This window comes from Phascolarctos cinereus, unplaced genomic scaffold (genome assembly GCF_003287225.1).
Source record: "Phascolarctos cinereus isolate Bilbo 61053 unplaced genomic scaffold, phaCin_HiC Scaffold_4;HRSCAF=312, whole genome shotgun sequence".
Lineage (NCBI taxonomy): Eukaryota > Metazoa > Chordata > Mammalia > Diprotodontia > Phascolarctidae > Phascolarctos > Phascolarctos cinereus.
Window position 1 is genome coordinate 439,563,724 of NW_027555847.1, and position 24,064 is coordinate 439,587,787.

Genomic DNA, 24,064 nt, shown 5'->3' on the forward strand with positions numbered 1-24,064 from the left:
ATATTCCACTAGGGGATACTACAGGTAAATACAGCAACTTGGGGGGGGGGGAGAAGAGCTTTGACCTGGGTGACCTTAGGTATTTAATTAAAACCCTTGGAGTCTGTTTCCTTAATGCAAAACAAAGGAGTTGTACTACATGGCATTCTAATATCTCTTCCAGGTCTCAATCTACACTCCTACACTAATGACTGGGGTGACCATGGAAGATATCTCCCCTCCCAATCTCTCCCCAACCATCCCCAACCTCCTTTGTAAATGGTACTTGAACTTAGCCTTCATTAATACTTGCCCATTAACTAGGACCAAATGAAATAGATACATGGGACACTTTGGACTCACACATCAGTGTCAAGTATACTTTGACCTCTCCTTCCCACTCCTTCCTACATTAAAGGACAAGATACCAGAATGCAAAGCCCACGAGCCCAGTACTATTTTTACCCCAAAGGTGATTTAAATCAATGATGTGGCATATGAAAATAATCCTTTTAATAAGATAGCTGGACAGGAAGGAAGCCGGTGAAAACACATATTATGATTAGCACCAATCCCAGTACACAGTTCTCAAATGTCAGTGAGATGGGGCAGGGACATCTAGCGTGTCACTTGGTGTAAATTAATGGTGGGCCTCTATCTGCATGGCTGATTTGGCTATTTTTCACATAAAATTATGAGAGGAGCTCATAAGTTACATGCAGTGAAGGGGTAAATTCTCCAAACAGAGTAGAGAGACTTAATCTATGTGCTTCCCAATCACATTTAATGTAATATTAACCTTCAAAGTAGCAATTCTCAAACCTACCCCAAAGCGCACAACTGCAAAAGAATATCACACCAAATATGTTATTGTTTTTGAAACTATTATCTCAGCTTCATTCACTATCAGTCAAAATGAGAATGTTATTTTAATGTTAATGTATTCCCGGCCATTTTCTCCCAGCAGCTGAGCACATTTCGCTCTTTCATAATAACAGTATCCATAATGATCAGGAGTTCTGAGAGTCACAAAGAGGGTTGTTACAACGTGAATGAGGATACTCAAATCAAGGGAGGTAAGGTAAAGCAGATGTCTGCCACAAAGAGAGCTTCAGCAGCAGGGCTAATTGCAGAGGGAGTATATTGGCCAATTACAGACTATAGTCACAAAGTCCTGACATACACAAATGAAAATCAGCATTCCCCAATAGAGACTGTGACCAGCCTGGTGGGGTGTAAGGTTATAGCTTTTTTTTTCCCCCAATGTGTGTCACAGAGAGCAGGTGTTCCTTTTTGAAGTGGCAGTCAAGTAGAATTAAAAAACCAGAGAGTGAAAGGTGTTAAGGAAATGCAGAAAATTTCAGTACAGGCAACACCCCCACCTACTCTCATCCCAACATCAACAGCATTTCACAGTAGCATCATTAATACATTATAACCATGGCTTTTCTCCCAGCTAGTGAGCAGCATTGGTATGCCTACCTGCAAAGGACTGCTTTAAAACATACACAGACACACACACACTTGAAATTTTTAATCTTTACATTGCTCCAAGACAGACAGATGTGAGCAAGGCAAAGCAGTAGGCAAGCACCAGGAGGTGTAAAACATGAGGATTAAAAGAGGAAAAGATTAGGGAAACCACCAGAACACCAGCCCTGTCTGGGGCCAAGGGTGGGAGTGTTAAACTGCTGGTGCCATGGGAAGAAGTGAGCACTAGAAAATAAATGGTTTTAGGAATGAAATTCTCACTATAACTAAACTCCATAGTACCACAAAATCCAAATATAATTTTATTAGGTCAATCACTAGCAACATCAACCAGTTAATCAGAGGCAATGCAAGCTAGCAAAAGGCATTATTAATGCCAAAGTATCAGCCTGCTGACTATCCCATTTGTAAGATGGTTCCTATGGAACTATGTATTTTTTGGTCTAATATCTTGTTTTCACAAAACAAATTAATGACAACTGATAAATATGCTTCAAAGAGCCAATTCTATAAAAGTTATGTTCTCTTGCAAGAAATCCTAATTTCTCTCCTTGTACCCCCAGGTAAAAATATGACAACTTATACATTTGGGTCTTATAGTATTTGTTTTGTCATTTATAAAATGTTTAGAAAGATGTTAAATGCATCAATCCAAACATCCAACTGTAATTTTCATTACTATTGGTACTTAACATCAGTTTTAATTAGGACACAAGTCAAAAGACTTCGTATTCCTTTTTTATCACTAATTCAGTAGAAAGCCATTACGATTCTGTTCAATTTTAATCAATGAAATTTAATAAGCTCTACTGGGACCAATAAAAAGGCAGAAATGAAAAACAGTCCCTACCCTCAAAGGGTTTAGAAAATGACAAGGCTGGCAAAAAGTTAGTCATCCTGAGGTTAAATGTATGCAAGGGACTGTGCTACATGTTATAAGGAATACAAATAAATGTGAAAGGAAGTCTGGTCCCTGTCCTCAAGGAGATTACATTCTAAGAACACATGTGTTTGAGAATACAAGGTATGTTCTTCACAGAAGCAAAATTAGTCACAAAAATAAGTATCTAGTGAACTGTATAGATGAATGATGTCACAGGATTTTGGAAGCAAGAGATTGATACTGGCTGGGATGATATAAAAAGGCTTCCAAGAGAAGATGGTACATGAGCTGAGCGTTGGAGGATGGAGCAGGGTTCCAACAAGTGAGAATAAAGGGAAGGGAATTCCAGATTTAAACAAAAAAAAATCATGCACAAAATTTGGAACTCTGAATACACAAAACAGCCTGGGGGAGAGGCGGGATGAGTTACAACACTTTGGTTGAAATGAAGAATTCAACTGGAGAGTAGCAAGACACAAGTTAGAAAGATAGGCAGAAGCCTCATTGTGGAGGGCCGGAATGCCAGGCTAATTAAATTTGAATTTTTTTTTTATCCTTTAAGTGACATATAGCTACTTAACATTTTTAAACTAGAAAGTATTGTTTTCAGAAGACAATCTGGCAGAGCTTGGCAGGACAGACCAAGCAAAGAGGTCAAATAGTCCAGGTGCAAAGTGATAAGGACCTGACCCAGGATGATGGCAATGAGAAGGGAAATGAAAGGACAGATGTGAGAGAATTGTCAAAGGATTCAAAGCATTAATAATACAGTGTACTTCCACAGACTTTTCATCAACTCTCTCATTAATTCTCACAGCACTTCTGTGAGGTATGTACCAAATATTGTTATGCAGATTTATAGACAGGAATTGAGACAAAGATGTTAAATTACTTCAGCAGGTAAGAATGAGGGAGAAAAAGTAGAAGAGAAAACTCGGAGTAGCCAGGGAGGAAGGAGGCAACCTTTATTGATATCAGGTCATACTAAGCTGGGTGATCACTAGCGTATCTCCTTCAATGGGATATATGGAGCACATGTGAAATGAGGTCCACCCTAAACTAAATGTAAATGTCTTACATATCCAGAAACTTTTGTATACCTACCTTTTGGAAGCTATATAATAATATATCTTTATATAATTATATATTTATATAAACTTATATATAATGTTTAATATATATAATGTTATATAATTGCATATTTATACACTAATATATATGTAACAAATAACAAGCTATATAATAATTTATATATTTATATAACAGCAACAATAATTAAAATAACAACAGTAATAATAGCAGGAAGCCTTTATATAGCACTTTCAGGTTTGCAAAACACTTTACAAATATCTCATTTTACCTGTACAACTACCACAGGAGGGAGAAGAGGATGAATGGGGGAGAGGGGGGAGAGAGAGAGAGAGAGAGAGAGAGAGAGTGGGAGGGAGGGTAGGATGGAGGGAGACAGAGACAGAGATAGGAAACTAAGGTGATAGAGAGAGGTTAGGTGACTGAAGCCACATTTGAACTCAGATCTTCCTGATTCTAATAGTCAGGTCCAGTGCTCCATGTCACCTACAAACTAAATAAAGCAAACCAAAAGGACATATTTAAGGAACATGGGGCAGCTAGTTAGTGAAGCAGAAAAATGCTGGCCCTGGAATCAGGAAAACCTGAATTCAAACCCAGCCTCAGACACTTACATGCTGTGTGACCCTGGGCAAGTCACTTAACCCTGTTTGCCTCAGTTTCCTTACCTGTAAAATGAGCTGGAGAAAGAAATGGCAAACCACTCCTGTATCTTTACCAAGAAAATCCCAAATGGGGTCATGAAGAGTCGGACACAACTGAAATAACTGAACAACAACAATAATCTAAGGTACACAGAACTTTATTTGTGTCTCTCCAATGCAATACCAACAGGTATAACTGTCTCATATCAGCTTACTAAATGTAAACTCCATGAAGGAAAGGACCTATGTTATCCTACACCCCCAGGACCTAGCACAGTATTCCTGTACTCTATACACACAGGAGGCATTCAATAAATGTTTATCAAATTAATTGTAATAGATTTTTCACTCCTGTAAGAGAAGGGAGACTTGTGTTCTGTTTCCATTTTGAAACACCAGTTCCTTCACATGGTCTTGCACGTATAATCTCAGTAAGTGCTTATTGAAATGATTCCCTTGAGGAATGAGAGTTAAGAGCAAGGAAAACTCTCTTTATTAAAATTTCCCCGAACCCTGGTTCAGGAATGATTACCTCCAGTGCACAAGAGCCAGAGGAGGTCTGAAGCAAGAGACCCCAAAAGGCTTTGGGTTGTCATAAGGTCAATCCCCAAACTCAAGAGTTTGGATCTAAGAACAGGCCTCCTCTACTTGTCTTAATTGCCTTCTATTCCCTATAAAACTTCAGATCCATTCCTGAGAGGGATCATATACCAAAGTTTGTTAGCTTTGTCATCCATCCAATTCATTACTCTTTCAGATGCACTATTATGACTTGAAACATTTCTTGATGAGCATCCTGGATACCAGAGGATGAGAAATCCCTCACCTGATTTGCTTTCAATTAAGCAACTGATTCACAAGGTAGCAAAACAGAGTACCACATCCTTGCTCCTTCACTGAAAGACCTTCAGCTAATTCTTCACTACCACCACACTCAAGGATGAAATGGAAAGTTATTTCCAGTAAAGAGAGTCCTGAGACAGTTCTCATTGGCTTTTGCTCCCTCTTCTCATCTCTACCTTGTAAAACTCTGGATTTCTTCAAAGCTCAGTTCAAGTAATACCTCCCAAAGGAAGTCTATCTTGGTTTTCTCAGTTACTAATGCCTTCACCACAGAATTACTTTGTATATTTTTTCTATGTATTTTTCCTTTGTATGTGTTGCTCTGTGGGCAGGGGCTTTTCAAATTTTGTCTTTAAATCCTCAGTTCCTGGAACACAGAAGGTCCTTAATAATTGCTTATTGAATGCATGAAGGAATCTTAAAGAGAGGAGTCCATCCCATTCCCTTCACTTTATGGATTAGGAAACTAAGCCCAGAAAGGAGATGTGCCTTCACACACACACAAATCAATGAACCGAACAGCATTTTTTATCAGGTGCCTACTAGGTACCAATCCTTGTGCTAGGAATTAGACTGTTCTGGGATACAAGGACAAAAACAAAAGGCAGTATCTTTGAGGAGCTTACATTCTACTGGGGAAAACTTGTAGGAAACACAGGTAGTAAGTAGAATAGACAGAAATCACACCCAGGTCCTGTGATTCCTCATCCAGCATCCTTTCTATTGGACCATACTGGCCTTTGGGTTGAAATTGTTGTCCCTGTAATCATCTGTCTCTCAGGTTTAGCAGGAATCCTCCTGGAACTGACCTTAAAAAATCTTCCTTTCCTTTTCCCATTGTGTTCTTAGACCTTGGTTCTAAGGTTGTTGCCTTGTTCCATGCACTTGGGATTAGAGCATGCAGTAAAGGCTCATCTAGATTTCTCTTCCCATTTTTTTAACATAGTCTCATCTCCCAAATGATAGTCACTTTTTGGTGAATTTTATTATGCATGTTAAATCAGGCCAAAAACAGACACACAAAATTCCAAATTTGAAAGCGATCCTACATTTTTTTTTGTATATGAATCCATGAAAATTCCAACTTATGCAATCATAGCATACATCTCTTTCAAAATGAACAAATATATTTTGGCACAGGTGTAGGGGGTGGGCAGGGAAGTGTTTATATAGCACCTACTATGTACCATGAACTGTACTAAGTATTTTACAAAAATTATTTTATCTGATCCTCACAACAACCCTGTGAAGTAGGTACTATTATTATCCCCATTTTACAGTTGAAAAAACTGAAGGAAATAGAGGTGAAGTGACTTGCCCAGGTTTACACAGTCAGTAAATGTCTAAAGCTGAATTTGAACTCAGGTCTTCCTTGCTCTAGACCCAGAGTTCTCTCCACTGTGCTACCTAGTTGCATTAGTTTTGTTTTCATCAACTAAGACATCAAAGGTTAAGAGAGTGACCTTAAGTTACTTTAAATGCTTACCTGGTATCCCCAGATATTATCTGGAAGACTTCTCTCAGATGACTTCATGTCCCATGGGAAGCATAATTACATTAACTCTAAGGAGTGAGGAGGACATCTGTGAAATGCTTCTCCTAAGGACTAATACGTGTTGCAGAGTATCTCTAATCTGTTTGAAATATCCTTGGAATTAGACACTGGCCTTCCTATCCCAGATAAATGTAATTTCCTTCATTTTACTACCAATGTAGTATCATGGGAAATACCCTAGTGAAAAGTTATTCAGTTCATATTAAAAATATGCTAGCCATAGAATCTCAGAAATGGAAGGGACCACCTACTTCACAATGGTCAACTCTTACCAAAAAGTCTGAATTCTTTCCCCAGTATTCCCAAAAAAAGATGCTTTTGGGGGAGAAAGTGAGGCTGGTGACTTGGCACAGCCCTCCCTCACTTAAATCCAATTCACTTCATATCATGACATCATCTCCCTGATGTCATGGTCCTCTTCGAGAACAAAGGACAAATAATAACAATATACTCTTCAAAACAGAGAGAGAGAGAGAGAGAGAGAGAGAGAGAGAGAGAGAGAGAAAGAGAGAGCGCAATTCCACTACTTAAATACTAGCCTATTAAACTTTCTGACAGTCCTGATTATTGGGAAGTTCTTCCCTAAACCCAGCCAAAATCTTCATCCCTATAATTTCTATGGATTGGCCATGGATCTGCCATTTTGCATAGATTCAGTTTAATCCCTTTTCCACAGTGACAGCCCTTCACATATTTGGAGAAAATGATCAGATCTGCCAGCCTACAAGGTTTCTCTTCTCCAGCCTAAACATCCACAGATTCTTCAACCATTCTTCATATGACAGTTTCTCTTCCTCCCCCTCCTGATTACCCTTCCTCCACTGAACTGAAGGATGTCCACTTACCTCTTAAAATGTGATACTCAGAACTTAAAAGAATACTCTACTAGGCAAGGAAAAATGGAACTAGCATCTATCCTATTGGGTAAGTTTATTGTTGTTTCAGTTGTGTCCAGCTCTTCATGACCCCATAGACTATACTGTGCATGGGGTTTCTTGGCAAAGATACTGGAGTGGTTTTCCACTTCCTTCTCATTTTACAGATTAGGAAACAGAGACAAAGAATGTTAAAGTGACTTGCCCATGGCCACACAGCTAGTAAATGTCTGAGGACCAGATGTGAACTCAAGGTCTTCCTGACTCCAGGCCCAACACTCTACCTACTAAGCCATCTAGCTGCCTGTCCTCTAAATACAACCTAAGAGGTAATGTGACAAGCACAGGTAGTAGAGTTTGTGCTGGAGACAGGGCTGATATGGGTTTAAGTCCCACCTCTGGCATATACTGCCTAGTGACCCTCAGCTAGCTAATTAACCTCGCAGAGTCCTGGACAATTCTAGAGAAGAATAAGGACCAATGTGCACTGTTAGAAGGAATTCCCTCAGGGAGGAACTCCCGCCAATGAAAACACAGGTCTGGACAAGATAGCAGCATTTTTGAAAGTTGTCACTACATTGGCTCATACTGTGCTTGCATTCCACAAAAACCGAAGTCTTTTTCACATGAACCTAAATGTAAAATCCATTATTTTTCTATTAATAACAACTGGGTCAGGATTTATAATAGCATTTCCTTCTTCAACCAGCTGTGTCTTTTTTTTCCCCAAAAAATAATGTGAACTAATAGTGTACATGACTTTGTATACTTAGAACAAATGCACTTCAGGAACCTTGAAGCACTTCATTCCTTCATCACCTATTAAGTATCTGCTTTGTGCCAAGAAATGTGCTAGACACCAGGAATACTTAGACAAAATAAGACAACCCCTGACCTAAAGGGATTTACACTCTACTAAGGAATACAAGATATCCACAGACAAGTAGATGGAAGCTGAATAAATAAATAAAAAGTAATTTCTGGGGTAGATAAGGGGCCACTAACAAAGGGGAGTGGCGAAGAGCCTACCCTCTAAGGGAGCTAGGAGATCTAAGAGAACGTTGTAAGTAGCAGAAGAAACTGTGCAAAGGACAAGAGACAGAAATGGCATGTTGGCCATGGGAATCAGTAAACAGGCTGGCATGGCTGCAACATAAGAGTGAGGGAGAGAGAGTAATGAGTAATGGAGCTACAAAGATAAGCGCTAGCCAGACTGGAAAAGACTAAGTGCCGAACAGAGGAATGTTGATTTGCATATAAGGAACTGATCTATTCATTATCAATCATTTTTCTCTATGCATTAAAGCAGGTTCTTTATAAGAAGATATGTAACACTTTAATATAACAGTTTAAATTATGACATATAGTTGAAAATGATGAAACTCATTTCTCTAAGAATATTTTCTAATTCAGATTTATTACTACTTCTGACTAGCCTTGTCCCCATTTAGTCCAGATTAAGGAGATTTTATTGTATATTATTAAAAAATGAATATACTAAATATCCAGAAAAGAAATGAGACCACAATAAGGCGTCCTGGCTTCATCAAAAAACAGGTCACATCAGAGTGGCCTTATTTCCTTTTTTGACAGAGTTACTACCCTGGTGGAGGAAGAAGTGTGTTGACATAATTTACATCTGTATTTTAGCAAACATTTGAAACTGGCTGATGCTATCCTTGTGGAAAAGATGAGAGTGGGCAAGAGAAGTGGGCAAGTATAAGTAGATGGGTTTAGAATTGGCTAAATGACTGGAACCAAAGACTAGTCATTAATAGCTCAACTTTGAGCGGAATTCCTCAGCAACCTAGGCTATTTCACACTTTTAAGGCACAGATAGGAGTAGTACCTACTATATGCCAGGTACTATGATAAGATCTTTTAAAAACTATATCTCATTTATTATTATCTCAATAAAAATGAATATCTGAATTATCATCACAATATCCCTATGAGATAGGTGCTGTTATTATCCCCATTTTGCAGCTGAAGAAACAGACAAACAGAAGTTAAGTGACCTGCTAGGGTTGCACAGCTATTAAGGGTCTGAGACCAAATTTGAACTCAGGTTTTCCTGACTTCAGGCTCAGCCCTCTATTCACTGCCAGCACCTAGCTGCCTCAGCATAGATGCTCAGCATATTTATCAAGTCTGCAGATAATAAATAGAAAGCTGGGAGGAATGAGTAACACACTGGGTCATAGTCTCAGGATCCAAAAAACAGCATTGACAGATTACAGAATTGGACTAAATCTGGTAAGATGAAATTTAATAGGGATAAATGTCAAGCTTTATACTTGGTTTAAAAGATAGCAACTTCACAAGTACAAGTTGGAGAGGCTACGCGCAGTTTATCTGGAAAGGATGTGGGGATTTTAGAGGACTACAAGATCAATGTGAGTCAACAGTGCAACATGGTAGCCAAGAAATTTATAATGCTCTTAGGCTACCTTAGAGGGTTAGCTTCAAGGAATAAGTAGATAGATGACTCCACTACACTCTGCCCTATCCACATCAGACCACCTCTAGAGTCCTAGAGTTCCTAGCATCACATTTGAAGAAGGAAATTAATTCATCATAATTATAATCTGCATAACATATTTATATAATAGTAAAATATAATTATATATTATGTAAATTAATATAATTATAATTAATAAAAGACAAGCAAGCATAATGATTAAAAGGCTTCAAATTCATGCCATATTAAGATGAAAAAACTAAGGATGTTGATCCAGAAAATGATAAGGGATGTAGGGTAGGAAGTTAGGACACAATAATTTTTTTTCAAGTATTCAACTGGATTATCGTGTTGGAAACCAGTGTCCATTCCACTTCTTAATCGTCTTCACACCATGCCCTATGAGAAATTCATCTCCCCCATTCCTTTCCAGCTCTACGTTATAGACAGTAGTCTTTCTCCATTAGAATGTAAGCTTTTGGAAGGAGGGGGCTGTTATATCTGTGCTTATATTCCCTAGTTTTTAACCTATCTGTGCAGAAATGGGATCAGATTAGATCTGAACTCCAAAGGACAGTATTAGGAACAATGGATAGAAGTTGCAAAAAAAAGGTAAATTTAGGTTTCAGGTAATAAAGAACTTTATACAAATTAGAACTATCAAAAATGTTATAGGCTTTGGAAAATAGTAACACTCCTGCCTACTTATATACGAGGTCTTCAAGTAAACTCTTGATGGCTATTTATTTCTAACCTAGAAGAGGGAATTCTCATTCAAATACGAGTTTGGCCAACTGTTCTCCGAGGTCTCTTACAACTCTGAAATGAAGAGTTTTAGTCCTATACTTATAAATAAATAGTCCACATTCCAAAAGTTAGCTCACAAGATTGAGTTGACTCTTTGTGACCCCATTTGCAGTTTTCTTGGCAGATACTAAGTGGTTTGCCATGGTTTTCTCCAGATCATTTTACAGATGAGAAACTGAGGCAAACATGGTTAAGTGACTTGCCTTGGATCACATAGCTATTAAGTGTCTAAGGCTAGATTTGAATCCAGGTCCTCCTGACTCCAGGGCCCATGCTCTATCCACTTCAGCACTTAGCTGCCCCAAAATCAGTGCTGGGGACATGCAAACCCTAAACAATGTGAACCCACAGAATCCGAAAATATAAGCATAGTGCCTGGTACAAAACAGTGAACAAATTGAGCAAGGCAAAAAAATAAATGTATTGCTGAGAAAACCAAGATGCTTCTCGAATCTCATCGAGAAAAAGGTAACTAAGACAAATTAAGCTGTAATCTAATTCATCTTAACTTGTCCCAGGTAACAGAACGGTGTTCCATCTATTTAGACCACTATCAAAAAGAGACTCAAAGGAGAATTTGTAAATGATTCTCTAACAATTAAGATTAAGAACACCTAGATCTGATGCTATAAGTATTCCAACCCTGTTTGGTAAGTCTAAATGATGATGATGAGGATGATGAGGATGATGATAACTAGTGCTTATATAATACTATGTGGCAGGCACTGTGCTAAGTACTTAACAATTATTATCTAATTCAATCTTCACAACAACCCTGGGAGGTAGGTGCTTTTATTATCCCCATTTTACAAAGGAGGAAGCTGAGGCAAACAGAGGTCAAGTGACTTGCCCAGGGTTGCACTGCTATTAAGCGACTGAGATCATATTTGAACTCAGGTTCGCCTGATTCTAGGCCCAGCACTCTACCCACCTCACCATCCCGCTGTCTGGTCTAACATTATAGAGGAAATTGTGTCAATAAAAACTAAAAAAAAAAGCACTTTGTACTTTTGAGGTGAATTGTCTTTACTCTATATCTTCTCTTCCCCTTGGTTGGAAGAAGTTGATAGCCTTAGCCAGTGGTGTCAAACTCAGAATAAAAATGGATCCCTCCTGGCTATATAAGGACTTAAAAAAACCACAAATTCACATTATCTATGTTGTACTGTATTTTCATTTATTTTGTTAAACATATTCCAATGACATTTTAAGCTGGTTTGAGAGCATTAAGGAGCTTTGACTCCTTAGGCCATGACTTTGATACCTCTAAATTAGTGATTATTAAGAACCTAATTTAAAAGATGTATTCATTATGATCTGGATGGAGAAAGAATACTAGGTTAGTCATGGTATTGACTGGGAATAAGATGTAAATCTAAGAATATCTTTTGAAATGAAGACTAGAAAAGTTAGTACCTCTGACAGGCAGAAATGTGCTCGGGCCTGGGCAATGGGTTGGAGACAAAGGGGAAGCTGGAGTTCATAGATACTGCTACAGGATTCCTAGAGACCAAAACACTGAAAACCACTTGGCCTAGACAAAATTGAACTTGAAATTCTATTACTTTAAGGTAGATTTAAGTCTTTTCTGAATACTTTTAACCTCATGTGTTATTTCTAAGATTAGACTTTTCCCCCTTGCAAATCACAAAATTACAAAATTGGAACATGTGGGAACAGCAAGGGATCTTGAAAGGTCATTTTAACCAAAAACCTCATTTTACAGAATAGGAAACTGAGGGCCTGAGAGGTAAAGCGATTTACCCAAAGTTATAAAGCTAGAAAGTCACAGAGCCAAAACTGGAACCCAGGTGTTTTGGGTAGTTTGGCCCAAAAGCAAAGAAAGTTCTTTTTATCTACTCCCCTATAAAAACACAAGCTAGCTCAAATGTGATTGAAAAGCTGGAAACACTTGGGATTTCACGGTGGTACCAGCAGAGGTGATATATCCACATCTCTAGAGAGTGGGTTTTGTGGCTTCTAAGCCACAAACAAAGATCTCTCAAGAAAAAAGACAAGTCTTACTACGTACTAAGCACTGCTAAGAAACTTAGCATAAAATACTAGTGGTGTGGTTTGAAATCAGATTTTAAGTTCTGTTAGACTCCCCATAACTTTAAGCAACAAATGAGAGCCGCAAATGTTCCTACCTATCCCAACCCCCACACTCTGTTTACTTTGTCAGATTATACAACAGAGCCTTTAGTTTCAAAGGTTTCCACTCCTTTAATCAAGTTCAATACTAACAGGAACAGGACAATACAATGAAGAGAAAATGGCCTCAACAGGATAGACTGGTTCCAACAACCCTGTAAGATGGTAGGGAATAAGGTATAATGGAAGAAGGAAACCCTTGGCTTGGAGCAACATGAGGAATTCATGTAAACATCGATAGAGCAATTTCTTGTAGTACTTTGTATTCACTCATTTCACTCCTTATACTCCTCTCCAGAATCTTATGGTTGATACTAGATAATCCTTAAAGTTCCTTCCAGCTTTCAGTTACATGACCCAACTCTAATTTGTATCATTATTTGTACATGTCTTAGTTTTCCAATTAAACTGTGAGCCCCCGAGCAAAGATTCCATAGAGTCTTCTCTATAGCCACCACAGCAGCGTCCTTGCACATGGTAGGCACTTAATAAATTGTTTGTTGACTTGAACCTAATTCACCCCAAGGTCTCAATGAATAATTCAAGGACAAGGAAAAGAACATTTTCTAACTACTGTTTTCCAATAGTGGAACAGTTACTTCCAAAAAAGAGTAAGCTCGCTGTTAAAGGAAGTGTGTTTAAGTAGAGTCTGAATAATCATCTGTCAGTGACATCACAGATGAGGGTGGAAATTGGGACTAGATGTCCTCTGAGATTCCTTCCAACATTAAGTGTCTGTGAACCTGGGCTGAACCATACAGTCAGCTACACAAAGAAAACAAAATGACAAATATTAATTAATTTTTTTTAAAAAAATCTCAGTCACTCATGACTATAAATGCAACATATCATCCTATTTTATTACTGCACAACATTTAATACCTCAAGTTGTCCTGTGTATATCTATGTACTTGGACATGAACTTATATGTGGAGCAGCTTTTTCCCCATGTGGATTTTTGTTTGTGCTGAATTTTAAGTTTTTTTTAAAAACCACACCCTGTGCTTCTATTACATTATGACCCTCCCCATTATTCTATTCATTTTTTTTTTGAGACAGGACACACCCTGTAAGATTGCTGACATTAACAATACTGGTCAAAAAGATTCCTGTCCTAGAATACTTCTTACCAGTCACATAATTTCAAAACCTTGGCCTTTGTTTCAGGAGTGACTAGATAACTTATTCTTTCCCATATTAATTTTAAACACCTTGAACAAGAGACAAACAACAATAGATTTCCTTAACAAAAGAAAGCAAATCAAACAGATACACTACAGGTGAGTGGCACAAGCTTTTATATGTGACAAACCTTATTCTTCAAAGATTCAAAGAAAATTAGCAACAGATATGTATGATGATCATAAAGTAGTACCACAGATAACATAACTGGAGAATGCTTTTCACTCATGCCAGGGGAAAAAAATGTAAATATAATTAAAACATGAGAAGTAAACATTCAACTTCCAGTTGTATACTTGTACTTGTATAGTTAACAGAAAACCATATCCTCAGGAAAAAGACAGTGGTCAAAGTTCTAAGAAGGCTGAAGGTTACATTTTTTTCCCCTTTGATATCTATCAATATAACCCACAAATCTATTTAAATTGCAAGCAAATCACAGTTATCCTTGGAAAGAGAAAGGAATGAAGAGAAGAAATTGTGAGTCAAATTTCTGAAGAACGAGTAACCTACAGAAAAAATGAAGAATCAAAGAGCATCCTGGTTCATAGCTGTATAAATGGAAACTTTATTAAAGCTTGGTTTCTTTGTTCTACTATTAAGACACTGTCTCCCACAACCTCAGCAACTTACTGCATACACATTTATGACATTGTGAGCAGTCACAATAAGGTAGGAGATTGGGATAATTACTACAGTAGAGAGTCCTACGACTAAGTCCTGGGGGGTGGGGTGAGTCTCTAAATAGATTCTTGGAATGACACCTTTTCAAATGTCAGCTCCAGAAGACAAAGCCAAAATTTATTATTACAGATAGATAACTAAGCATGTCGAATTCCTATCTTCTGATAAACTGTCTATGGATAGGTTATATCAAAATTGCAAAGAGGGTTAGCAGAAAATCACGCAACCCAAAAGTCACCCAGCCTGGAATTAATGTTTCAAAAAAAATGTAGAAAGTCACTAGCATTTCCCTACTAGGAGGATTGCTGTCTCCCCACCCTCCAACACCCATATCCTCCCTTCACATAAGTAGAAATTATTGCAGTCAGAAATACAGCCCAAACAGATCTGTGTAATCGCTGTGTCCCACAAGGATCCAGAGATATCCATGCGGCTACCAAGAGTATTTGGGGTTACCTGAATCTGTCATTGCGTCCCTTTTACATTTGGAATTTTGCTGGGAAGAGGCTGACAAGCAGGGAGCACAATTGTGACAGAGCTTTGTTCTGCCTGCAGTGAATTACATGCAGTAAGGGTTAGAGACACTGGCAGCAGACAGAAAAAGAAATCAAAGAAAGCATCGTTTCAAGACAGTCTGTCATGTTTGGTTCAGAGGGGGTGTATTGGAGAGTGGTTGGGGTTTGAGGTAAGGAGGGAACAAGGATTTTATATTTTCTAGCTGCCTCTGTTATAAAAAAATATCCATCACCTCATATCATCTTTGCAGTTTCCCTGGCCCCCAAATTCTCCCTTTGGTGGGAGAGACTCTTTTAAGCAAGTATGGTACCCCAGACAACAACAAAAGGTGGGGAGAACAAGGATAGGGTTAAGAGACTACGACCCTGAGATTAATAAATACTAAAGACCTAGACCTAGCTAATCCATTCTCATGTTAATAGTCTAAAATCCATGCCACCCACATAGACGCACACAAACTAGCGCTGCATTTCCAGGCACAGTTTTCTCTCCTCTTAGCCCCTGAGATGATCCTCCCCACCTCCCCATCCCATCCCTTCCAGCCACCTCTTCTTTATTTCTTCATTTGGTTTTTGGTTTTAATTTTCCCTGCTACCAGGTCTTTGGAAACACTGTACCAATGCCCCCAGGCAGGAAACAGGCAAAGCCTCCTTGGCGAACTGCAATGTTTTCCACAAGCCCTCGCTTGCTCTTTGTCCTGCTACTTGCCCTTTTTGAAGAAACCACCTCACCCTAGTCAAGAGGGATTGGCCACATGAAAGCCCTCAAAACATCTGGCCGTTCTGCCCCTGATCTGGAGAAAGGAGATAAGGCGAGAGCTAGACCTAGGCACACAGCTGGCTAACTTCTCTTTTTTTTTTTTTCGTTGTTTTGTTTGCCCTGGGGGAGAGGGGAAAAGAATTGAGGGATTGGTCAGGAGGGGGAGTTGCCTATCTCTCAGCCCACCAGCAGTAGCTGCACTGTTCCCCCCCCCCGACCCCCCCCCCGCCCCACGCACATACTCAGTTCCCCAGTTTGACCAGAGCTCCAGGGGGCATCCGAGGACTCCAGGAACAGACACAGACATCGACACTCGGCGATTTCCCCCCTCCTTCCCCCAACACCTCAGTCATCATGATAAAATTCAATCTAGCCAATATTTATTAAAAACCTCAACTCCCAGCAGACCACCCCATCCATCCCCCTCCGCCGTGAATGTTTCACACAGGCAGAGAGCGTCTCTATTCAGCACCTTGCACTCAAGTCCTCTACCGACGGGCCAGGCAGCGGGGGCCCCGGCACCCGCAATTGAAAGAAACTCACTCTGTCTCTGTCTCTCTATGTGTGTGTGTCTGTGTCTGTCTCTCTCTCGCCAAATAAATAAAGCACATCTGCAGCAGCCAGTGAGAGCACTGCCAGATTGTTGGACTTCTCCGGTTTTTGGAAAATCAGACACCACCCTACCTCTCCACCCACCCACTCACCCTCTACGAGTCCTGGGGGCCTGGCAAGAGAGAAAGGTGGAGGGAAGCGAGAAGACAAAACGAAACTCACTGACCTTTCCGTTTAGACTTCTTGGAGTCTGCCCTAAACAAGCAGCGGCGGCGACAGTGGCAGCAGCAGCATCCCTAGATTGTCCCAGTTCGTCCCGTGCCCGCCGCTCGCTCCCTGGGTTCCCTCAGTCTCAGTCTCCCTCTCCCTCGCTCCCTAACACGCGCACACACACGCGCGCGCGCGCACACACACACACACACACACACACACACACACACACACACACACACACACACACACAGCCACAAACGCGCGAGCGCGCCAGGAAAACGCTGGGACTCCCCACGAACTGGCTCCCGCCGCTGAGCAGAGGAGAACGGAGGGGCCGGCTGGGCAGCACCCGCGGGGAGGCTGGAGAAGCTACGGGCTCAGTCCAAGCCGCCAGTCCGTCTGCCCGGCACGGGTCCGCTCCTGCAGCCCTGCTCCTACCGGGTCCTCCCGACAGTGTCCTTCGACCCCCACTGCCTGCCTGGCCCCTAACAACGCCGCCGCTCCTTTCTTTTCCTGTGTCTGCACAAATTGAGGCTAGATCATTTGGCACACCAGAGCGCGCACATACACATATTCACACCCTGAGACACACAAACACACACCAAGAGCAGACGGCGCTTGCAGGAGCTCTCCTCCTGCCCGGGCACCGCCCCCCACCCTGGGCTCCGCCTCCTTCCCACTTCTCACCACCCCCCTGCCCTGCAATGTCCGTGGGTCAGTCTGACTGTCCGGCTGTCCAGGAAACAGAACCTTCCAGGCAGTAAAGAGATCTGACCGCGGCTAATGACCACCCTCCAGCTCTCTCATCCCTTTCCCCCCAGTGGCCCAACCTCATCCCCAGCGCCGGAGTTCCCTCCACCGCCGTCGAACAGGAGCCCCAGCTGGAGCCGGACCCGGGAGGGGGTCAGGTGTGAAGAGCAGAAAGCCAGAACAGCTCCGCGGAGAGGAGGGCGGAGCCCGGGGATTTGAAGTGGAGGGGGCGGAGCCGTGGAAGGGGCCAGAGACTGGGGGGTGGGGTGGGGGGGGGGGTGGGGGGGGTGGAGGGAGAGGAGGAGGAGCTTGGCTTATCACGTTCCCAGAAACTGGCCTGGAGCCACTCCAGGTCTACTCTGTTTTGGCCGCCCCCAAAATTTCTCACAGTAGGATTAGGACAGGGGCCCTTTGTGAAGTGACAAATGCAACTGAGAGATCCTGAAAGAAAGAGGATCGTTCTGTCTGAGGGAGGCACTCGGTACCCGCCGTGTTCCCTGTCAAGGGGTGCATAAACATATTTGACTTCAGGGGATGGCCAAACTATAGGGAAAAGACCTCTCCATTACTTCCCTCCCACCCCATTCCTAGGTTTGTAAATCTGTCTCGCTAAAAACAAATTCTGCCCTCTAAACAGGTGACATAGCTAAAGCGTTTTCTCTCTCAAGGAAAACTTAAGAAACACATCCTCCCACCCCGTTACCTGCAAAATAAATAGATCTCTCCCTTGTCAATGGAAGAGCTATTTCGATGGTCTTTGACTAAAGAGAGAAAAAAGAAGAAACTAGGCAGGTGCTGTTTCTCTTGCTTTAGCAAGATTCTTTCACAACCACACAAATCACATCAGTAACTAACCATCCACAACCTGTCTCTGTCCTGGGTTCTATTCAAACACCTGTCTTCAAGCCTTCCATAGGCTTCTGGGGTTTGAGTTGAAGGGGCTTTTGCTATTGTCTTAATCTAGAAATTTAGGAAACTGAAGCCTTCCATGGTTTTTCAGAATATCAGCCAGGACGCAGAGAAGAGGAAAAACAAAAACAAAACAGGCAGTGACCAAACTGAGTAATTATAAAAGTCTTACTATTAATTAAATCTAAAGGCCTCAGTTCTTCCCTTCTTGCCTTGTCTGGAAAATAGGGTTGATTGTGTTTCAGAAATTACATACTAACCTCATAATGGAAATCTGTATTCATGAGATACAGATAAAATCTAACCCTCATTAATCATACTTTCCCTCTGTCTATGTATCCCTTGAAACCTTGTTTCCTCTTCTCTCTATTGTACCATGCCATTCAAGTACATTTGTCCTTTTATTAAATCCTTTATGTCCTTCCCAGTACCTCCAAGAAGGGAAATCCACACGTTGGAATTTTGCATGTGTCCCTAACAATAAAAGAGGTCCAAGGCTGATTAGCAGCACTATTCCAAGAATCTATTTTCAACTTTCAACAAGAAACAATTTCTTTAAGAAAAAAAGGATTTTCCATGAGAAAATTGCAGGTTGTAGTATGTCCAGGAGCTTATAGTAGGTTAAGTTATTTGTTAGTTTCAGGGCATATGTCCAGAAGCTACTCTAACAGTTATGAAAAGTATAAATTTTCAAGAACATTTTTGGAAACCAATTTTTATTATTGTAAGGCAAATAATTACAGGTAATTACCACTTATTACTGTTTTCCTAATATATTTAACCATTCATTCTAACATCAAATAGGCTTTTTGATGCTGGATGCTTAGTTAAATTCTAATGGTCTTCTAACTTACACACTATTACATCAATTTAATAGAATTTGTCAACTGAAAATTTTCTTTCCATGAACTTCAACAAATTAGAGATAAATTTCTGAAACGGAAACATTTTTCACTTCTAAATCAAATCATACCACATGCTTCATATGGAGAACACATGTCTAGAAAAGCAGCCATATTGAACTAAAACACTTGTTTGGAAATGGCAGTTGACTGATTTTGCAGCATTGTTATGCATGCCGAAAAATACTGTAGCACCAACAAAGTTATCATGTTGTGTGATGAACTGTATAAATTTGCTTTTAAAAAAACTTTGTATACATAATTAGAATTTATGGAATTTTTACTACAGAATTATCAAATGTTTAGAAGTCTACCTACTAAAACACACACAGAAAAACTATATGAAAACTACATGAATATAACTACAAAACACTCTGCAGAAATAAAGATGGACCTAAATAAGTGGAAAGATATTCATTGCTTACAGTTGTGATAAACCAATATAATAAAAATTGCAATACTAGCTAAATTAATTTACTTATTCAGTGCCACACTAATCAAACTATTTTACTTTCAGTTCAGTCATGTCCAACTTTTGGTGACCCAAGAGTTTCTTTCTTGGCAGAGATACTGGAGTGGTGTGCCATTTCCTTCTCTAGCTCATTTTACAGATGAGGAACTGAGGCAAACAGGGTTAAGTGACTTGCCCAAGGTCACAAAGCTAGTAAGTGTCTGAGGCCAGATTTGAATTTAGGAAGATGAGTCTTCCTGATTCCAAGCCTAGTGCCCCATACACTGGGCCACCTAGTTGCCCTGCTACTTTAGAGAACAAAAACAATAATAAAATACAATCAGGAGGAATGAATGAAAGGTCAGGGTCTCAAGGAAAATAACAGAAAAAAGCAGGAAGAGAGCCCACCAATAGTAGATCCCAAATTATACTTATTCTACAAAGCAGCTGAATCATCAAAACTATTGATGCTTGATAAAAAAAGTAGAAATGTTTAAAAATGTACTGTGTCAGGTACATATCATACAGAAGGACATGAATGTAATACCAGAGTATTGGATTAACCCAAAGACAACCCATCTACAGGGAAAAGGACTTACTATCTGACCCAAAATTAAAAAAATTGAGAAACTACAAAACAGTCTAATAGAAATTTGGTTTAGACCAAGATTTCACACCATATATGACAATAAGGTCCAAATTGATACATGATCATGAACAAATTCGAGGCTTAAAGAAGAAAATACCTTTGATAACTATGGGTAGGAGAAGAATCAGTGACCAGACAAAGAACAACAAGGCCCGTAGAAGGGAAAATGGACAATTTTGCTTTTATAAATTGAAAAGGTTTGTAAAAACAGAATCAATATAGTTAAAATTAAGGGAAAACAGTTCATTGTGAGGGAATTATCTTTACCAGATTTCTCTGACAAAAATCTGATAGCCAAGATAGATAAGGGATTGATTCAAATGTATAAAAACAACAGCCATTCACCCAATACATAAATGGTTAAAGGTTATGAATAAGTAGTTCTTAAAGGAAGAGACTCAAGCTTTCAGCATACGTGAAAAAAATTACTATTAATTCAAGAAATGTACATTAAAACAACTTTGAGTTTCAACTTCATATCTATCAGATTGGCCAAACCAAAAGAAAGAAGGAAAAAAGAAAGAAAGAAAGAAAGAAAGAAAGAAAGAAAGAAAGAAAGAAAGAAAGAAAGAAAGAAAGGAAGGAAGGAAGGAAGGAAGGAAGGAAGGAAGGAAGGAAGGAAGGAAGGAAGGAAGGAAGGAAGGAAGGAAGGAAGGAAGGAAGGAAGGAAGGAAGGAAGGAAGGAAGGAAAAGAGAAAAGAAATGAAAAGAAAAGAAAAGAATAATTGTGAGAAAAGCTCCAGGAAAGATAGTACATTGATCTGAATTGGCTCTACCTTTCTGGAAAGCAAATAGAAACTATGCTTTAAAAGTCACTAAACTGTGTATACCCTTTGACCTTGAAATGCCACTATTAAGCTAATACCACTACTATACTAAGCCAAGACATCAAAGAAAAAGAAAAAAATGGTTATATGTAGTCATCTGCTTATTTTATATTTATATTACATATTTATGTAACTACAAACATATTTATAAATAATAAAAATATTTATCTCAACCCTTTTTGTTGCATCAAAGAACTGGAAACAGAGGAGATGCCCATCAACTGGGGAATGTCTGAACAAATTATTGCATCTGAATGCCATGGAATGTTATTGAATCTTAAGAAACAATAGTTTCAGAGAAACCTGGAAGCTTGTACAAACTGATGTAGAATAAAGTGATCAAAGTTAGGAAAACAATTTATATAGTAACAATTGTATTTGGTATTGCAGAAGAAGAAGGTAAGAAATAAAAGTGGCTCATTGAAGCATTTTTTCAAAATGCACAAAAGAAAACAGAAGGAAATTCAGAGGAAAACAAGGACAAGCAGAACAACTTTGAAAGTAACATGTTGGATTTATTAATCATATAGATAGATTTGAATCAATCTCTACAAAATCAAGATTTGTAATTTACACATAATCCTTTTTTCCCTCTTCTACTTTGTGCATGGAAATGTTGTCTTTTTTGGTGGTCATTACATTCCAAATTTTAAAAAATTAATGAGTTTATAGAACTTTTTAAAATCTGGAATGAATCTCATAAATTATTTTGTCCAAACCCTGCCCCCTTTATTTACAGATAAGGGATTGAGGGAAGTCAAGTCAACAAGCCTTTATTAAGTAATTTATTAGATAAGTAATATGTGCTAGACACTGTGCTAAGTGCTAAAGATACAAAGAAAGGCCAAAAAAAGTACCTTTTCTTAAGGATCTTATAGTCTAATGGGGAAAAACATGAAAACAACTGTATGCAAGTAGATATACAGGATAAATTGGAGATAGTCTCAGAGGGAAGGCACTAAGATTAAGGAAGACTTGGAAAGACTAAGGTGGGATTTTAGCTGAGCCTTGAAGGAAGCCGAGAAGAAGAAATGAAGAGAGTGAGAGTTCTAGGAATGGAGAATAACCAGTGAAAATGCCCAAAGTGGAGAGATGGCAGATCATGTGCAAGGCATAGCAAGCAGGCCCACTGAACTAAGCAATTTTCCCCAAATCCCACAATTAGTATTCATCACACATTAGTTATACAAACTATATAATTCATGTCACCTGACTGCTAGTACAATACTCTTTTTGTCTATGCCATTAAGGCCAAAAGCACTTGTCTAAACAATTCCAAAATAGGACTCATTCTCTTTCCTCAAAAACCTCTTTTCCAAGCTTCCCTTTGAGGTGTTGAACATCTCCCCAGCATCCAGGCTCAAAATCTCAGTGTCATCTTCCACTCATTTATCTCACTTAACCCTTCATATCCAATCAGTTGCCAAATCTTGTGATTTTTACCTCTACAGAATCTCTAGTATCACCCCCTTCTCCACCCAGCCACTGTCCTAGCTTAGGTCCTCAGCTAATCTCAACTGGACTATTTCAATAGCCTTCTAACTAGTTTCTCTCCTTAATGTCTCTCCTCACTCTGATCCATCCTTGACTCAGCTATCAAAGTGATTTTCTGCAAGGGCAGGTCTGACCTTGTCACTTACCCACTTAATAAATGCATTGACTCCCCATTACCTCTATGATCAGAGACAAAGTCCTCTGTTTGACCTTTAGAACTCTTCTCAAACTAGCCCCTTGCTACTTTTCCAGGGTTCTTACACTACTCGTCTCCATGCACCCTATGATCTAGCTACACTGACCTTCTTGTTTCTTCAGCAAAAACTCCCTCTTCCACTTTTATGCCTTTGTATTGACTGTCCTCCATGACTGTTATTCTCTCCCTCTTCACTTCTTTCTCTTATTTTCCCTGACTGAAACTTAGCTCAAAACTCACTTTCTTCAGGAGTCCTCTCAGTAGCCAGTGCCTTCCCTTGTGCAATCACCGCCTGTTTACTTTCTATGTATCTTGTATGCACACAATTATTCACATGTTATCTTCCCTATTAGAATGTGAGCTCCATAATGGCAGAGACCTTTTTTTTTTTTTGGTCTTTCTTTGTATCCCTATTGCTAACTCAGCACAGTGCCTGGCACATAGTAAACCTTAATAAATGTTTGTTGATTGACTAATGAGGGTCCTATTTACACTTGTTCATTCTATTCATTTGCTGGTTTAAACTTAGATTTGATTCCATGAAGTGGCTGGTATCTGTTGGCAAATTACAAAGTGTTTAAATTTAATAAATTTGTTTGGCTTTCATACATCTGATATTTTGAAATAGGAACCTATTCAGTCAACCATTTTCATGTATTGGTCATTGTAACTATAGAGATGCAGAGATGTCAGCTGAGGCCAGATTTATAAAAGTCCATCAATTTATAAGAACCTAGGAAAACTACAGTACTTTCCTGCAAGATTCTTGGCAATAGAGACACCTGGCAAAGGCTGGCTTTTAGAGGACCTTAATCCCAACCCCTCATTTGAGGGTTATTCATTCCTGTTAAAAGATGGAAGTATCTAGTGATGCCTTTAAGTGGACATCCATGATATTCCCATTATTATTTTTAGGAGTAATTTGCAGATTCCATAGCAACAGAAACTTTAGTATAACTAAAAAATAAAAATTTGAAAGAGATTACTTACCTCACCAAATAATGCTAATACTACTTTCTGGATTCATTTAACAAATATTTAGTGAGCACCTATTGTGTGCAATGGACAGCTAAAGTGCTGGGCCTGAAGCTAGAAAGACCCATCTTCCTGAGTTCAAATCTGGCCTCAGGCACTTATCTGGGGAAGCCACTTAATTCTGTTTGCCTCAGTTCCACATCTGTAAAATAAGACAGAGAAGA

The 24,064-nt window shown here is 39.5% G+C and overlaps 1 protein-coding gene across 4 annotated transcripts in view; it reads right to left on the minus strand.

Annotated features, from left to right (window-relative positions):
• RNF152 (ring finger protein 152) overlaps positions 1–17,620 on the minus strand; it is a 116,626-nt gene extending 99,006 nt beyond the window's left edge. For 3 of the 4 annotated variants that reach the window (XM_020995736.2, XM_020995734.2, XM_078153334.1), the window contains exon 1: positions 16,701–17,307. The gene's annotated coding sequence lies outside the window, so the exon portion shown is untranslated. Of the gene's footprint in view, positions 1–16,700; positions 17,308–17,517 lie in introns of those variants that run through there. The other variant, XM_020995733.2, reaches the window with a different exon arrangement.
• Between the last annotated feature and the right edge of the window lie 6,444 nt (positions 17,621–24,064).